Source organism: Triticum dicoccoides, chromosome 7A (genome assembly GCF_002162155.2).
Source record: "Triticum dicoccoides isolate Atlit2015 ecotype Zavitan chromosome 7A, WEW_v2.0, whole genome shotgun sequence".
NCBI lineage: Eukaryota > Viridiplantae > Streptophyta > Magnoliopsida > Poales > Poaceae > Triticum > Triticum dicoccoides.
This window is the reverse complement of record NC_041392.1, coordinates 625,979,054-625,998,303: the sequence shown is the minus strand read 5'-3', so window position 1 is coordinate 625,998,303 and position 19,250 is coordinate 625,979,054. Positions and strand designations below refer to the sequence as shown.

Here is a 19,250-nt window from a genome sequence, read left to right as displayed (position 1 = left end):
CTATGTCGCCCTCGACAAGAGTGGGCTTGGCCCATGGTGTGTCAATTTTCATCCAGTTCTGCTAACTAACTTTGTCTCGAAAAAAAACTAACTTGGCTTATAAACCCACCAGACATTCATTGTATCCCTATGAACTTATTTGAATAATAAAGTGTGTTTAGACTCAAAAAAAAGTAATGGTGATAAAAAAAGCAACAGAAACGCGGGAATAAAATTTTCACTTTATTCCACGTCAGAGAACAAGCATGCATGAAATGTTTACATTGGTTGACACATAAACCAATTATTACACCAGAGACGACAAGAGATGAATTCATCCTTGCATCCATGACGATGCCACATTTGCGTATACCCACACGTGGTCTCCCCCCTGCCCGCTAATTTGAATTGACAAACGCGCAGCGGTTCCGGACTTCTCCCTGGGAGGGATCCGTCACGGGCCTAATGTTCCCCATCTTGATCATGGAATTCACGAAGCTACTGAAGAAGGCCTCCTGGCTGCCCGCGAACCTATCAACGATCGGTGCCGTCGTCCCCGCCGCGCCGGGGTCTGACTTGAGCTCCTGGTCGGACTGAAGAAAGCCGCGGTTCACCTCAAGGTTCGTGAAGTAGTTCCTGTCGAAGTTGTCGGGCGTTGTCGGGTCGAGGTCGTTCAGGGACGTCCCGTCGCCGTTCCTCGGGCATCTCTGGGACAGGAAGGCTCGGTATGTCGCGTCGAGGGAAGGGTCGGGCTGGTTCGTCCCGCTGAAGTTGTACAGCCGGCCCGTGACGAACTGGCATTGCACACGGCCGAAAGTGTGGCCACCTAGAGACATTTGATCAACACAGTCAAGAAGGTTAATATATATTCTCTCATTGAATGCTGTACACGCAAGATCTCACGTATTTAGCATCGACCGAGATTTGGCAACACTGATATGTACGTATATGTGCGCGAGTTTGGTTACCTGAGAGGGCGACGAGGTCGGTAGTGTCGTCGAGCGTGGCGTTCCGGAACTTGGCTCTGAGCACGTCCAGGCCGTCGAAGGGGCCCGGTAGGTTCTCGGCGTCGGCTTTGCTGGACGTGAAGCTGTCCAGCCTCCCCAGCAACACGTTCCACCCGGGTCCTCCGGACTGCATAATGCGTGCAAACTTAATTAGCATCCGTTATTATCATCGACTCGCTTGCTCGTACGGTTGCATCTTGCATGCATGTCTGATCGATGTGTCCTTGTACTTGGATGCACCGACAGATGACACACGAGGCGTCAATTCATGCATGCACCCCGAAAGCTACGTCGAACCTACCTACAAACCAATCATGCTCATGCAACCGATTGTTCACTTCGATCACTGTGCTACGTGACTAGGCAACAGTGACAAACGTACGTACCAGCTCGACCGAGATCTCGGCGGCGATGGCGAGGATGTCGGCGCAGGAGACGACGCCGGGGCAGGCGTCCTCGAGGGCGGCCTTGGCGGCGTCCACGACGTCGAAGCCGCGCGCCGACCCGTTGTTGGGCCGCGCGTCCTTCTCCGACTCCATCCCGTCGAAGGTGTCCAGCAGCAGCGAGCCGTCGCAGCCCTGCACGAAGCAGTCATGGAAGTGGAGGCGGATGAGGCTGGCGAAGATGCGAGGGTCCGACTGGTGCGCCTCCACCAGCACCCCCTGGACGATCTTGTACGCGTCCGGGCACGTGCAGTCGTAGTAGTCCACGCTCAGCTCCGCCGCCGCCGCCCCGCCGGCGTGGAGGAGGCACACCGCCGCGAGCAGCGCCGCCAAGCTGGCGGCGCCCAGCTGGGAGACCCGGGTACAAGAAGAAGAAGAAGAAGACATGTTGTTTGGCAAGGGACTGATGGGAACTGGGAGGAAAAGAGAGCTGCATTTATAGGCCAAGTTCTAACTCGGTGCATGGTTTTAACATGCATGCATAATGCATTCTCAAGGTTGTTCTGCGTACTTTGGCAGCGTATGATAGAATTTTTTTATGGATGAACGGATGTGATCCGATCAACAGCTTGCAAGAGAGGGAGCAATCAGTGAAGCTCCGTGGACTACTTTTCAAACTGTGTCTCGATGCTTTCTTTCATGTTTCTGATTCAATGAGTGAGTGTGACGTACTTAACAATGTCTCTAGCTATAGCTACTCTCACATGCATGCTGGCAAACGTATGTGTGGCATGTCTCTGGTTCAATCATGTGTTTGGTGGTGTATCGTGTTCAAGTATTGGCGAGATGAAACATTGTTTTTGGATTTCTATATATCAAATCACAGCCATGCTTCTGGGTAATATATGTTAGCTAGTTTGGACTTTGGAGCAGTATAGCACATGGATCATAATACGGGATGGATCTGTACTTCTGTATGTGGTTCTTTCTGCAACGTGTGAAGGATCAAGTGCCTATATGACCTTTGGTTGCAGTCTGTGAGACATGAGAGATGGTAGCATGTGATACTGTTTAACTGGTTTTGATGGCGATTCAATAAATTGTTTGTTTGAGTCATATATAATCTTAATTTTCACCCACAAAATAAAATAAAATAAAATCCTATTTTTATTATGGTCGGTTGTTGTGGGGCCTTGTTTTTTACTTTTTTTAATACAATACAATTGAAGTCGCTTACATACACAAGCATACACTCAGGCCTCATTCGGTTTGGAGGATTTTCATAGAAAAAACATAAGAACAAGGATTTGAGAGGAAATTTTTCATATATGCATTCGGTTTGGAGGAAATGTATACAGGAATTTCGTTGGAATACTATTCATTTTCTGTGTTTTTGAAGAAAACTACACATCCACTCAAAGCTCATTTTACATGTAGAAACGAGGCAAGTCAATTCCTTAGGAAGGTAAGTGCCATCCTATCAAATTTCTATACTAATCATAATGTCTACGTTTTAGTTTCCTCCAAACCGAATGAGCCCTAACCCCCATGAACGCACGCATGCACATCCTACCCAAACGAGCACCTCGAGAAATTGAGTCGTCATAGCATCTTGAGATTTTACACCACAGGAGCCTCGCTGTCGGTAGAAATATCTTCTCCCACTGAATGAACATCGCCGGAAGCCTGGAATAAATACAGAAATAATGCGAGCACCAATGTCAATTCTAGGACTTGAACCCTGATGGACTGGGATACCACTGCCTTCCTAACCATTCAACCACAGGTCGGTTCGCAGGCCTTGTTTTCACTTTGTAATTTTTTTTTTGCTATAGTCGATACTCCAAGATAGAGAATTGTGTGCATCCAATGATGTAAAGGCTACCGCTTAACCTCCTTTCTGCAAGAAAAAAAGAACTTATAAACAACCAGAGTTAGAGCCAAAGCCAGAGAGGTCTATCAGATCTTTGCTCTTCTTCCTTTTCGAAGCAATTAATATCCCATCAACTAACTGACTGATTGAGACTGCCATTCTTCGAGGGAATGTGACGGCTTAACATTCACATATAGTGCGTAGTACAAAACCAATCAGTACCTTCTTTCAAGACAGAAGATCATCGTGAGCTGTATAGACGAAACTTCCTTTCTTCTCTATCCGATGACGACGGCTGTCTTCCATGCATGCAACGTCCATGTTATACTAACATGTGATTACAACTAATTTTAGGAACTTTCAGCACTACATTTTCGTTCAGAAATACATGGTCTCATACGAGACATGCATGCAGCGAAAGATAGCCAACAAAAGCGCAAGGCTATGCAGTCGTGACTATGTACTTCCTTCGTTTTTATTTACTCTGCATATTTGTTTTGCCTCAAGTCAAAATTTGTAAACTTCAACCAAGTTTATATAGAGAAGTATTGATATTCACAATACCGAAGCAATACCATTAGAATGATCATTGTACGTGAGCTACAGTTACAATGTTGTCGTATGACTAGATGGCACGTGCTAATTATGGGTTTAGGGACCAGCGTATGAATGGTTAAGTTAAACTGCTATAGTGAAGCATGTCCGGTACAGATGGAGTGCCCGCATGCTGCTATAGTGAAGTGAAGCAGAGTTCAACCGTAACATTAAGGCTCACGGGCACCGTTGGCACGTACGAGTACATGATCAATCGATCTCATCGTCTCCCTTAGCCGTTTCGCCTAACATCAATGATTCGAGGCTGCTTTGTACACCACGGGGTGCGGACAAACGACTCAAAAGGCAATTATTTATGGTTCACGGGATCACGTGAAACTGTAGTCATCCGAGTAGAATCGTACCAGCTAGCTAGTTTGGTTGTCGGTCATGTCGCTGGAAAATAGGAAAATATTGTCGGTGCAGGGTCGGTACCAAAACTAGTGAGCCACTAGCTACCTCAGTTCATGGAAAGAAAATCAGTGCTTTTATAAAACGGTTGCAGTTTGTATCCTACGGAAGTTGCTCGGAACGGAGGCTAGGCTGCTAGTTAAAAGCAAATTCAAAATTATCTGCCTGTGTATGAACGAACTCGCTGCGAGGGTGGTTGGGTGGATAATTGCAGCTACATTATAGTATCATTGATGATAATCAGTCTGTGATGTCATTCCTAGACCCAATCAGATTCCCCTGTGAGCACAGTCTGAGAGAGAAGCCGGGGTCTTCCAACGCATTGTCACAACACCCGATTCAGATATCGCTGGCATGAGAAGATGATGGACGAACTCACACCAGAGGCAAAGGAGATCTCCCAAAGGGCGATCTCTCGGACAACATGGAGCGAACAAACGAGGATCACCAAGTGGGCATGGGTCAAGGCCGTGCGCAAGATGCTAGGGAAATGATATCACCGCTAGGATCGATGGAATTCGAGAGGAGCTGGGTGCCAACATTGGCCCAGATCGGGCTAGATCTCGACAAGTTCCGAGAACAAGCCAAGGCGTGAGGTCGATGGACGTGGCCATGTCACGGAGAGACGCTTCGAGCAGCGCCATGGCCTCGGTCCACAACTCAGGTGCCGAGAAGGAACCCTAGAGAAGGCACATAAAAATTGTGTCCCACCTCAACCCTCTCAACAACCACTGCGCCTATATTTATGCATTCATTGACAAACTATTCATAAGTGGTGACAGAGACTCATGAACCGCAGACACAGATGCGCTTTGTAATTCAGCAAACTTATGAAATGTATATCGACTCGGATGAAAGCAAGATATACTGCGTCCACTTTTCTACTCATCACAAAATATGTACTATCAGTCTGTCTAATTCACATCTAGATGTTTTTTTAAGGATGTCACGTCTAAGCTCCCATAAATATATAATGCAGTAACAAGAAACAGAAAAATAGGACAAAAAAAATAGATCACAAACAAAATGGATATCAGGTTAGATATGACATAACTATGTCATATCTAGATGTATCCTAGACAGACCCATGTACTATATTACCACTAATTTAGGACCGTGATACAGCGCGACACCGCCTGATCTCGACTGTGTGGGCGTATCATGCGTCAGAATAACTTAACATGATGCACCGTGAACTTGTTACGATTACAGCCTCGTGGCCGATCATACGGGTGTAACTAACTGATCGCGCTAAAAAACCATGGAACCAACGTTCAACTCATATATTTCTCGCTAAACTGGAAGCAATCTGAGGTCTGTGAATGTGATTAGGGAAACTAATCCCACCTAGAGGTGTTCGAGTCATGTAACAACTTGCCGGACACAGACTCACAGGCAACGCGACTCTCACCATGCCATCGCTCCTTGGACAGCTCCTCTGTCCATACGGTCACTGCCCCAACTCCATGGTACGAGACGAGCACTTCTTCACGTTGACCTCGCTGACTTCTACACTCTCCGGTACGACAACATGCGTGTAGTTGGGTGCACGGCAACGCTCCTCACAGTTCATCGTCTTTAATTAGTTTTAATAGATCGCTCTCAGTTGGCAACAACTAATATGTATGTATCCTTTTACAGATAGAATTCTTTCGCCGGTCCCTATTATGCAACTTGTCTGCGTGTGCCCGGTGCACGACATCACAAGATATTAACCAGATAAGCTACCACGTGATTATCCTGCTCTTCCTTGCAAAGAAATGGCCGCATATGCGAAATTGTGGATTGTTGTATACATCCGACTATTAAGTCTGATGATATGTGTACTACAGTCATGAATATGAAGAAACAAATCTGGACGAACCAGGCACTACTCTAGCACTTGGAGACATTGTTCATAAACAAAACGATCGAGACACCAAGCACCACTCCAGCTTGACGCTTTTGATGACTATAAGGTGTCTATGATGATTTCGTCAATGTTAGAATTTGTTGGTTCTGTCCCTCGCTATGTTCATAGAGGTAGGGTCTGCATGTTTACGTTCATATAGATGAGTATAGTGTGTACGAGTGAGTGTTCATACCCTTATCCTCATTTGCAAGTGATAAACTTCTACCCTGCTAAATTGGTTTCTCTCTTCCTAATTAACCTTTGCTAAAAGCATGTATACGTCCGAACTTCAGGAATACCAAGAGAAAGAAATAAAATGTTTTTGTTGATGCACTGTCAAAAGGTGGTTATGCAAGAGACACCAGTCTTCTCCCAGCCCCAAAATTATCAATAATATTAGACCCTACTTGATTATTAATTCTCTTCTCCACATGGCCATGATCAGCAGGATGCCAACCAAGTCAAACTGTAGGGATAGTTAAGAGCAACCGCATATGATGTGACAGAATTGAAAGGAGTCATATCAATCAACATGGGCATCAATTTGTTGATTGTTCATTAGCTCTCATTGAAACCAGGATCATAATTAGATCATTATGAAATGTGAAGAATTATATGACAATCATTTACTCCCTCTCTCTCTCTTAGTTTACAAGGCGTACGCGTACCCTTAGTTTGTCAATTTGACCAACCTAATACAAGTCATATATTACAAAAAATATACTAATATAAACTTCAGATGTTCTATTTTCAAAATGTATAAATTTTATGTTATATAGTTTATATTAGAGCGATAAAATTAGCAACCTAGGTATACGCGTAGGACTTGTAAACTGTGACGGAGGGAGTAGGTACAGCTTTCCATCTCTGGATCGTTATTGATTCTTCATCTTCTTCGAGACATATTTGCGACATCATCTAGCAGTTGCTGAAGTAACACGCGGTGCTTCTACTGGCTAGCACCATCGCATAAGTGCCCGGGGTTGAATCCTCACGTTTGTTGTATTAACAAGTTGGTTGGTTCTCCCTAGCTACCCGTGCATGTTTTATGTAGCAGCTGATGAACTCTGTTCGCCATTGCTCAACTGGAATTGGCAGCCCTCAACTGTGGATCTCACCGGCAGATCCTGTGCACGGGTTGATGCCGCTCACCTTCACCATGAACTGATCTTAAGTGTTGCGTTTTACTATAATTGGCCAAAATATTGTGGCAGTTTGTATGTGAGGAATGAAGTTTCAGAACTGCGAAGAATTGTTTCTACTTTGAGTTCATGGCTGCTCTGTGGCAAATTCAGAGATGTAGCACATAATTTAATTCTAATTGTGAACTTTCGTGGAGATGGATTATTTTTTTGATTAGTGTGACAACCGTGGCACCTGACAGGATGACGACGTCCATCATGATCATGTCAAGGCTGACATCGCCAAACTTGTTTATGATGGAGCTGATCGGTCCAAATGGCGAAGGCAGGCCATCGTCGACTCGCAACTGATTTGCCACCAGGTTGCCCCTTCTCCACTCTGAACAAATCAGTACATAGTTACCCAATACTTTGTATGACAAGCTGCATGTATCTGGGAAAATGGAGTACAAGATGTAAGATGCTCACAAAGAATAGAGCATAGCCAGTTGCACATGCTTTCTCGGCCCAGCATCCACAACAGCTGTACCAATCACGCGTGAGCTTCTTCGTGTTCAGTTTTTGTGGGTCGCTATGTTAAGAGCTGTTGGTGGCCATCACACGTCTACCCGCCCTCAAACTTGAGAAAGCTTCTGAAGCACCGAGCATCGGATTTCCACAAACTTTGAGCGTAGGCATGCTTAGCACATCGACGAGAGAGCCCAATGACGTAGAATGTTGTGAGCTACCTCAAGCAATAATGACCCCTTTCCCGGTGTCTACTATTCCCCCGTGTCCTTTGTACATGTATTTTCAGTTTTCTTCTCATATCTTCATTGTTTGTGGACTGGCACCTGTTTGCTTAAACAAAACTCCAAAAAGTATGGTATTGCCAATGTGTAGGAGAATGATTTTTATGCAGCTTGATGGTCTGTTCGGCTGTAGAGGAATCAGTATATATATTGCACGTATGGTTAGAGTTGTTGGGCTCTTCACTTGTATTTACACATCATGCAGGGAACTTTGTGAATACAAAATCGTGCACGAAAGATTTTCCTTCACTCGGGTTCATGTTGTATGAGCTATTGGTATTGTGGTACCCACAATAGTACCCCCAAAAAAGATGGCTATTTTGTGGCCCAATTTATTAATTAGGCCCTTCACAGGCGGTGAGTAAATAGCAAAAAAATTACTGAATCGCTAAATGTGACGTCAAATTTGTAGGACTTTCGAGCAAACGTCTCAGCCACTGTTAGATCTTTGCACCAATCCTGCAACTGGTTGTCCTTGACATGTCAGTAGCAGCAACCGTTCGCTCCTGTATCACCCTCGTGCAAACGAGGCACATCAACGGCGAACCTTATCTGTGTGAGAGAGAGAAAGTGAAACCCCTCGTCCCCATTTCATCTCCTCCGCCTCCCTGGTCCTCCTCCCACACCCTTCGTTGCCTTCCAACTCCGGCGAGACGGCAGCCTCCACACGGAGCTGCACCATGTCTTCTTCCTTTTCCTTCAAACCTAATCAAACTGTAGAGACAGTTAAGACCAACCACATAATGTGACAAAATTGAAAGGAGTCAGATCAATCAACATGGCCATCAATTTTTGTTGATCGTTCATCATCTCTCACTGAAACCAGGATCATAATTAGGTCATTATGAAATGCGAAGAATTATATGGCCATCATTTAGTTGCAGCTTCTCATCTCAGGATCGTTATTGATTCTTCCGCTTCTCCGAGCTTCTAAAATCTTAATATTATAAACATACAACAACACATATTTGTGACATCATCTAGCAGTTGATAAATTAACACCCAGTGTTCTACTAGCTAGCATCAGCGCACAACGGCACAGGTGCCTTAGATTCAATCCCCGCTTCTGCTATACTATTAGCCAGCTTGCTGGTTCTCCCTAGCTACCCGTGAATGTTTTATGTAACAGTTGAGGAACTCTGCTCGCGGTTGCTCAACTGGAATTGGCAACCCTGCACTACGAACTTCGCTGGCAGATCATGTGAACAGGCTTATGCCCCCCACCTTCATCATGAACTGTTCTTAAATGTTTCTTTGTACAATAATTGGCAAAGAATATTTTGCAACAGTTTGCATCTGAGAATGAAGTTTCAGAGCTGCCAAAAATAGTTTCTACTATGAGTTAATCATGGTGAAAGGATCGATATGGTTGACTAGAGGGGAGGAGGGGTGAATAGGCAACTAACAATTTTAGCTTTTCTTTACCAAATTAAACTTTGCATCAAAGTAGGTTGTCTAGATGTGTAACTAGGTGAGCAACCTATATGATGCAATAACAACAAACAAACAAGCAAGCACGAGAAGTAACACTAAAGAGTTTGCACAAGTAAAGGTAGGAAATAACCAAGAGTGGATCCGGTGAAGACGAGGACGTGTTACCGAAGTTCCTTTCTTTTGAAGGGAAGTACGTCTCTGTTAGAGCGGTTTGGAGGCACAATGCTCTCAAAGAAGCCACTAGGGCCACCGTATTCTCCTCACGCCCTCACACAATGCGAGATGCCGTGATTCCACTATTGGTGCCCTTGAAGGCGGCGACCGGACCTTTACAAACAAGGTTGGGGCAATCTCCACAACTTAATCGGAGGCTCCCAACAATACCACGAAGCTTCACCACAATGGACTATGGCTCCGTGGTGACCTCAACCGTCTAGGGTGCTCAAACACCCAAGAGTAACAAGATCCGCTAGGGATGAGTGAGGGAATCGAAAATCCCTTGGTGGAAGTGTAGATCGGGGCCTTCTCAACCACTCCCGAGCAAATCAACAAGTTTGATTGGCTAGAGAGATAGATCGGGCGAAAATGGAGCTTGGAGCATTAATGGAGCTTGAGAGGGAAGAGGTAAGTCAATGAGGAAGAAGGGGACCCCCTTTTATAGTGGGGCCAACAATCCAACCGTTGCCCACCAACCAGCCCCGCAGAGGGCAGTAGTACCGCTAGGGGGGCGGTACCGCTAGGGGGGCGGTACTACCGCTAAGCCAGCGGTACTGCCGCTCCAGCTAGCGGTACTGCCGCGCAAAGGAGTGCCGCAGGGACCTGGACCCAAAGCGGTACTACCGCGGAGGTAAGGGCGGTACTACCGCTGCAAAACGGTACTACCGCCTCTACTGCCGCAACTAGTGCCGCAAAACCCGACACGAGAAAAAGAGCCCTCGAGTCGAGGCGGTAGGAGCCAGACAGACCAGCGGTAGTACTGCTGCGGAGTCACCGGCGGTACTACCGCCGCGGAACGGTACTGCCGCTTGTGACCCCTCAGCGGTACTACCGCTGCGGAGCGGTACTACCGCTTGTGACCCCTCAGCGGTACTACCGCTGGGTTGCACGGTACTACCACTGGGACCTAGACAAGACACAAGAGAGAGGGGATCTCTCCAACGAAGCGGAAGAGCTCTGAGGGTGAGAAGCGGATGTGTACGTGTTGATTCCACCCAAGCAATATCCCAGCGGACCCCCTCTTGATAGTACGGTGCCCTCTACGCAACTAGTCCACCGAAAGAGAAACGAAAAAGCTACACCGTCTTGAATGACACTCCAAGGGGAAGAAATCGTCTCGTGCCAAGGATGAATCTCTGAAATACTCAAAGCACACGATTAGTCCGCAAACATGTTGTCATCAATCACCAAAACCACATCGAGAGAGATATGCCTCAACAATCTCCCCCTTTTTGGTGGATTGATGACAACTAGGGATTTGCACAAGAAAAATATATAAAAGTAAGAATACTTAGAACTACAAAATATAGATGGCTCCCCGTGAATGTGTGCACCTAGTTAGTGGAGCCTTTGGGATGCAAGACACACACATCCGGATCAACACTCCCCCTATATTTTATAGTCCAACAATTCTAAGAACATGATAAAAGAGAGTAGGGTATAAAACAGGACAAGCATGCAACTCATAAGATGCTACAATACTGAATAGACATAAGTAATAAGAGTAGCGATAGGGAGCATATGTCTCACACCATATGTCTAGAACTTAGGTCTCACAGGCACCAAACCAAACCAACCAAAGACAACGAAACAAAGGCAACGAGGGAACACAAAGACACACTCGCAGCACGGCAACAACACAAATCCGTAAACTCTCTCCCCCTTTGGCATCGAGACACCAAAAGGGTAAAGAGCGACACTACGACTCCAGGTGATGGCAAGCTGAGGATCTCGAACATCACATCTCAGCGTGATCATCTGCATCTCCGCCATTGGTCGGAAACTGCTCGACGACTGAATCAGTCCAAGGGCAATGCTGGTGAATCCATTCTTCCTCTTCAGTGATCTGTCCCTCAGAACCGCTGGTAACGGTCGCACCCAAGTGACGCATGAGCTCCTTGTGGCGCACCCTGGCCTGCTTCTCCGCCACATGAGTCATGTACTGACCATGAGACTCCATGCAGAAAAGCTTCTTCATCTTGCGTTTAAGCTTCTTTGCCCAAGAAGGTTCTGCACTAGAAGGCCGAAAGTCCTCCTCGTGATCATCAGTGGCAGCCCCACCCTCAGTCTCCATGGCAGCAGCAGCAGTCGATGGACCCCCGGGTTTAGGCGCTGGGGTGCCCCAATTGTCCTTCTTCCTCAGACGCTTGATCTCATGAGAAACCAAGTCTCCAGTTTCCAGCATCACTCTGGGATAGACATGTGCCCAGGCCTTCTCAATGAGCCTCATAATGAATGGACCATATATCGGGCACTTGCGCTCAGAAACGGCAGAGAGAAGTTCAGACCACATAACATGAGAAATGTCCAGGCTCTCTCAAGTTTTTGCTTCCTTCTCATGCTGGCAGAAAAGAAGCATGTCCACAAGATAGGACTGGACCATATCCAGATTCCCGATGCGAGGAAGAGAGTCTCACGGAAGACACGATGAAGAATGTCCAGATACGTAGACAGCTCGTAGGTTTCCTTCTTAGTCACTAGGTGAACCTTCACAGTGCAGTAGGGCCAAAGGGCTTCCTTGTGAGTGGATGTAGTATTGCGGTGAGGGCGGAAACCTACTGAAGTCTCAAGCCCGCGATCTTCCACATCAAGTAACTCCATGAGGGCCTTCCACTTGACGGAAAGCAACTTGCCATTGGTCATCCAAGTCAGAGTCCTGTCGGCATCCGTTCCAAGATGAACGGTGGCAAAGAATTGAGCCACCAAATCTGCATCGAAATCCTTGTTGAACTGCATGATCCTAAGAATGTTCAGCTGATTGCACATCTGAAGGGCTTCGCCAAAGTACTCAGGGTCCTTCTCCATGGCATCAGTGTCGATGGAGCGAACATCAACATAGAGATTCTTCTTGGCCTTGATCACATCAAAATAGATGGCAAACTGAAAGCGGTTCCAGAACGGGCGATTGACCAAAGTGGGATCTTGGTCCACCTCATAGGGATTGCGGCGACGCTTTTCCCAAAACTCCTTGGCAGTCATCTCAGTCATAGTCTTTCCCTTTGGCTTGTTGGCGGATCTCTTCGACTGCTGAGGTGGTGGAGGAGCACTTGCGGATGCACCTGCTGGTGGTGGTTGAGTGCTAGAGGAACCACCTGCTAGCTCAGAGGTGCGGTAGCGCTTTGACGTTGCACGCCCGGGGTTGACACGGCGAGCTTGATGCTCAGGATGTTCATCACCTGGAACCAAACACAAGAACACGCAAAACAACCAGAAAGAACGAGCATAAGCCAACAAACACAACAAAAGGATCAAGGTAAGGCAGGAACATGATGGAACTTGGCAGCCAGCGGTAGTACCCTGACATGCCCGTGGCAGTACCGCCCAAGCGGTAATACCGCTCCAAAGAGAGCGGTAGTACCGCTCGAGGTCAAGTGGTAGTACCGCTCCAATGAGAGTGGTAGTACCGCTCGAGGCGGGGAAACAGCAGTTTCCTACTACCGTGGTCAGATCCGGCACTACCGGCCTGCCAAATTCAAAAATATTCCTACCAAACTCTAATCTAGATAGTCTAGTTGCCTTCTCCAACCTACTCAAGCCTAGATTTAGCCAAAAATCTAGAGATGCAACCACCATTGCCCCTAAGAAGCAAGATCTGAAAACGAGACAAAAGGAGAGAAGGAACGGGGGCAATACCGGCATCCATGGCAAGAGAATGAGGTGGGGATCGACTCCACCGAAGGAAATGGAGAGGGATGCCCCGGAGACAAAGATCCGTCGGAGCCCTCCCGCGGCGAGGCGAGGCTGGAGAGTGGAAGAGGAACGAGGGGGCAAAGTGAATGGGTATGGGGGAGAAGAAACCTCCTCCTGCCCCGATATAACCCCCTGGTCCCGTCCCTCAGCGGTAGTACCGCGCACCACCAGCGGTAGTACCGCCCAGCACACCACGGCAACCAAACAACACGGCTTAGCTAGAAATAAAAACAAAAAGGCAAGAAGAGAGAGCACACCAGCAAACGGCCAAGACACACCTCTTCAAGAGAGGGCGGTGGCCTAGGCCACCTATGTTTGAGTCAAGAGGTATAGCGCCGCGAAGATTTTAACCTTGGGACCATGACCAAAACTCGTCTTTGAAACACAAGTACCATCAACAATGGCTAATGTGAAAGACTTGATCAATTTATGCATAATGGGGGGAGGGAGAGTTCATTGAGAGAACAACACTCCCCCTATGTCCATGCCTACATCTAAACTAGACAACAAATTGAGCATGGTGGGGTGTGCAAGGGTTCAAGCCACATTGCTCGAATCAATGATATTTAGCTCATGCCTTAACTCACGAAATCTTGCTTCATCCAAGGGCTTCGTGAAAATATCTGCAAGGTTATCATGAGTGTTGACATAGTTGAGCTCAATCTCTCCTCGCCTAATGTGATCCCGGATGAAGTGATACCGAATCTCAATATGCTTTGTCTTGAAGTGTTGCACCAGGTTGAGAGAGATCTTGATGGCACTTTCATTGTCACATCAAAGAGGCACTTTGTCACAAGTGACACCGTAATCCTTTAAAGTTTGCCTCATCCATAGGAGTTGTGCACAACAACTACCAGCCGCTACATACTCCGCTTCGGTGGACGAGAGAGACACACAACTTTGCTTTTTGGAAGACCAACTTACCAAAGAGAAACCAAGGAATTGGCACCCTCCGGAAGTGGACTTCCTATCCACTTTGTCTCCCACCCAATCAGAATCCGAGTACCCTACAAGCTTGAAGTTTGATCCTCTTGGGTACCATAAGCCAAAGTTTGGGGTATGAGCCAAATATCGAAAGATTCATTTGACCGCCACATAGTGACTTTCCTTAGGTGCGGCTTGAAACCATGCACAAATTCCCACACTCAACATGATATCTGGTCTAGATGCACAAAGGTAAAGCAAGGATCCAATCATGGAGCGATATACCTTTTGATCCATCGCTTTACCATTGGGATCTATGTCAAGTTGGCACTTGGTGGGCATTGGAGTGGATGCCAGCTTGACGTCACTTAGCTTGAATCTCTTGAGCATGTCTTGAGTGTATTTGGCTTGGTTGATGAAGGTTCCTTCTCTTCTTTGCTTCACTTCGAACCCTAGAAAGAACTTCAACTCTCCCATGGAAGACATCTCGAACTTTGAGGTCATGAGAGCGGCAAATTCCTCATTGAAAGCTTTGTTAGGTGAACCAAAGATAATATCATCAACATATAATTGGCACACAAACAACTCCCCTTTGACCTTCTTAGTAAAAAGAGTGGGGTTGATTAGCCCAACTTCAAAACCACGGTCTTGTAACAACTCGGTAAGGTGGTCATACCACGCACGTGGGGCTTGTTTAAGGCCATAGAGTGCCTTATCGAGTTGATACACATGATCGGGAAAGTAGGGATCCTCGAACCCGGGGGGTTGCTTGACATAAACCAATTCATTAATAGGACCATTAAGAAAAGCACTCTTCACATCCATTTCTTGTAACTTAAAATTATGATGAGAATCATATGCGATCAACATGCGAATGGATTCAAGACGAGCAACGGGAGCAAAGGTTTCACCGTAGTCGATACCCTCGACTTGGGAGTAGCCTTGTGCTACCAAACGAGCCTTGTTGCGAATGATAATCCTATGGGCATCTTGCTTGTTCTTAAATATCCACTTGGTTCCAATGACATTGTGGTTCCCCGTCGGTCTTGGCACCAATCTCCACGCTTTGTTGCGCTCGAAGTTGTTGAGTTCTTCATGCATGGCATTGAGCCAATCCGGATCTTCTAGTGCCTCATAGACCTTGTGGGGTTCGACACAAGAGACAAACGCATGATGCTCACAATAGTTTTCTAATTGTCTATGAGTACTTACCCCCTTTCTTAAGCTTCCAAGCACATTCGTCACGAGATGATCCTTGGTGGAGATCTTGGAAGCAACCTTGGCGGCACGATGCTCCAATTCCTCCTCGGGGTTGAGACGAGGAGTGGTCACTTGATCATCTTGAGCATCGTCTTGAGCTTGTTCTTGTTCTTGAACTTGCTCGGAGGAGAGAACTTGACCTTGGGCATCATTTGATGTGTCAACACCGTCTTGAGCATGACCTTGCCCTTGGTCATGTTCTTGAGGATGAGGGCCTTCATGTTGTTCTTCGGAAGCGTGTGGGCCTTGGGTTGGTGATGGCTCCACTTGAGTGGAGCATTGTCCTTCTCCTTTGGCCACAAGGGGTTCCTCAATGGGTAGGATAAAGCCAACACCCATTATTCTTATGGCTTGAGGAGGAATTTCATCACCTACATCACAAGTGCCACTTTGCTCCACTTGGGAGCCGTTATTCTCATCAAACTCCATGTTACATGTCTCATCAATAAGTCCCGTGGATTTCTTGAGGACACGGTAAGCATGAGAGTTTGTAGCATAACCAACAAATATGCCCTCATAAGCTCTAGCCTCAAATTTAGACAACCGAACACCTTTCTTGAGAATGAAACACTTACACCTGAACACCCAAAAGTACTTGAGGTTGGGCTTGTTACCGGTGAGTATCTCATATGGAGTCTTGTTCAAGCCCTTGCGAAGGTAGAGCCGATTGGATGCATGACACGCGGTGTTGATGGCTTTGGCCCAAAATTTGTACGGTGACTTGAACTCCGCCATCATGGTCCTTGCCGCATCCATCAATGTCTGGTTCTTTCTCTCCACAACACCGTTTTGTTAAGGGGTGTAAGGTGCGGAATATTGATGCTTGATCCCCTCATCACTAAGAAACTCATCCAAGGTGTAGTTCTTGAACTCGGTGCCGTTGTCACTTCTTATTGTCAAGATCTTTGCATTGTGTTGACATTGTGCTTCATTTGCAAAGTCAATGACGGTTTGTTGGGTCTCGCTCTTCCTCTTGAAGAAATACACCCAAGTGTATCTTGAGTAGTCATCCACAATCACCAAGCAATACTTCTTATCCCTAAGACTATCTAAGGATGGAGGCCCAAAGAGATCCATGTGAAGGAGCTCCAAAGGCCTCTTTGAGTAAATGATAGTCGTGGGAGGGTGAGCCTTCTCATGTAGCTTTCCTTCGATACAAGCACTGCAAGCACGATCTTTAGCAAAACTAACATTCGCTAGTCCACCGACATGGTCCCCCTTGAGAAGACTTTGCAAAGATCTCATATTGACATGGGCTAGATGGCGATGCCAAAGCCATCCCACATCAACTTTAGCCATTAGGCATGTCGCGGTCTTAGTGGGTCGCTTCAAAAAGTTAATCACATATAGACTGTTCTCAACATGCCCAACAAAGGCTACTTTAAGAGTCTTGCTCCACAAGAGGGCCACGGTATCGATATCAAAGGAAGTGGAAAAGCCCATGATTGCAAGTTGACGAACGGAAAGTAAATTGTATGCAAGGGACTCAACAAGCATGACCTTCTCGATCATGAGATCATGAGAGATGACCACCTTGCCAAGTCCCAATACCTTAGAGGATGAGGCGTCACCTCACTTGACATTGGTGGGCATAGATGGAATCTTGTGCATGTCCACCACCAAGTCCTTGCTTCCGGTCATATGATTTGTAGCTCCGCTATCGAGTAACCATGATCCCCCACCGGAAGCAAACACCTACAAGAGATTAATGCTTGGTTTTAGGTACCCATTTTGTAATGGGTCCTTTGATGTTAGTAACAAGGGTCTTTGGAACCCAAATAGACCATTCAATGTATTCATGAGGAGAACCAACGAATTTGGCATAGACATGCCCATCACTAGCACGACATAACACATAAGAAGGATCAAAGTTGCCGGCTGTGATGCGAGAAGTGGCATTGCCCCTTTTGACAATGCCACCCTTCGCATTGTTCTTCTTCTTATCCTCGGAGGCACTCTCTCCCTCCTTCACAAAGGTTTGCATGAGAGGAGGAGGTCGTTTGGTCTTGTCATTCTTCTTCTTGTTCTTGGACTCGGGCACGTACCCAACCCCTTCCTTGGCCACAACTCCCTTTTGGTTGATCAAGAGGTCGTTGAGGTTCTTCTTGCCTTGTATGCAAGTCGCAAGACCTCTCTCAAGTTTCCCCTTTAGCTTAGCGTTCTCCTCAACAAGATGCACATGCTCACAACACAGGTTAGTAGCATTTGCATTATCAATTAACATCATACGAGGAAAGGTGGATTTTTTCCTTGGTTAGCTTTACTTGAAGTTGATCATGAGACTCTTTGAGGCTAGCATGAGCACCCTTCAAGACCTTGTGAGCCTTGTAAAGTAGATCAAACTCCTCTTTGAGTCTAGCAAGATCAACCTCAAGTTCGGCCTTCTCGGAGTTTAGCACATGAGAAACAATGAGGACATGATCATAATCTTTCTTTAACTTAGCATGATCAACGTTGTGTGACTCCTCAAGAGCCAAACGAAGACCACGCTCTTCCTCAAGAGGATTGGAAAGAACCGAAATCTCATCGGCATAATCACGACTATGCCCTTCCATCTTAGTGATGGTATCTTCGTGAGCCTCGATCATGTCATTGGCTTCACCAAGTTGTTCCAAGAGAGCAATAAAGTGCTTCTTGGATTTTCCCTTAAGTTTGCTCATAAAGGCCTCAAATTCATTTGCCTCCACATTAGCTCCCTCAAGTTCATTAATGCTATCTGTCGGAGAAGGATGATTAATGATGGTAGTTTTGATGTTGGGGGTTACCTTGTTGGTAGATTTAGCCATGAGGCACTTGGCGGTGACGCTCTCATTGGGTGAGTCGAAGAGAGACACCCGTGGAGTCGTCGCAATGGCAATGAAGGCCATGGAAACCGACTCATCACCTTCATCATCGTCATCATCCTCATTGTACTCTTCTTGTACCACCAATGCCTTGGGAGGAGTCTTCTTGGTGAATTTTCTCTTGTTGGGGAATGACTTGGCCTTGTCCTTTCGGATGAGCTTGCCACCATTGTCTTCCCTCTTCTCATACGGGCACTCCGCAACAAAATGACTCACGTTGCCACAATTGTAGCAAGTCCTTACACGTTGCTTGCTCTTCGTGCCACTTGAGTTGCTCTTGTTAAAGTTTGGCCTCGTGTTTTTCTTGCTCCAAAATTGCCTTGAAGCGAGTGCCATGTGTTCATGATATGCATACTTTGTATCCTCGGGGTTGCTCTCCTCTTCTTCCTCTTCTTCTTCTTCAACGCAGAGCTTGGCCTTCAATGCAAGGTTGGGCTTCTTTGCCCTTTGAGAACGAAGCACCGCATTGTCAGCGGTCTTGTCCAAAATGTTCATGGCCACAAACTCATCCAACAATTCACTTGAGGTCAAAGTGTGGAAGTCCAGCCTTTGACGAATGACGAAGGACATGGCCTTGTGGTAGGGCATCATTGCCTTGAGGAATTTGCGCTTGATCCAATTGCCATCCGTGTCCTTGCTCCTGTGATCTCGGAGTGAGACCGCGAGTTTGGTTACTCTCCGATAAAGCTCACGAGGTTCTTCATCTTCTTTCATTGCAAACTCATCGGCCTCATCTTGCACCACTTCATAGTTGGAGCGTTGAATGCTTGCGCTTCCCTGGTAGAGTGAGACAACACAACGCCATGCGTCTT

At 46.6% G+C, this 19,250-nt stretch overlaps 1 pseudogene; it reads right to left on the bottom strand.

Annotated features, from left to right (window-relative positions):
- Positions 1-205: 205 nt before the first annotated feature.
- LOC119330863 lies at positions 206-19,008 on the bottom strand (annotated as a pseudogene).
- Between the last annotated feature and the right edge of the window lie 242 nt (positions 19,009-19,250).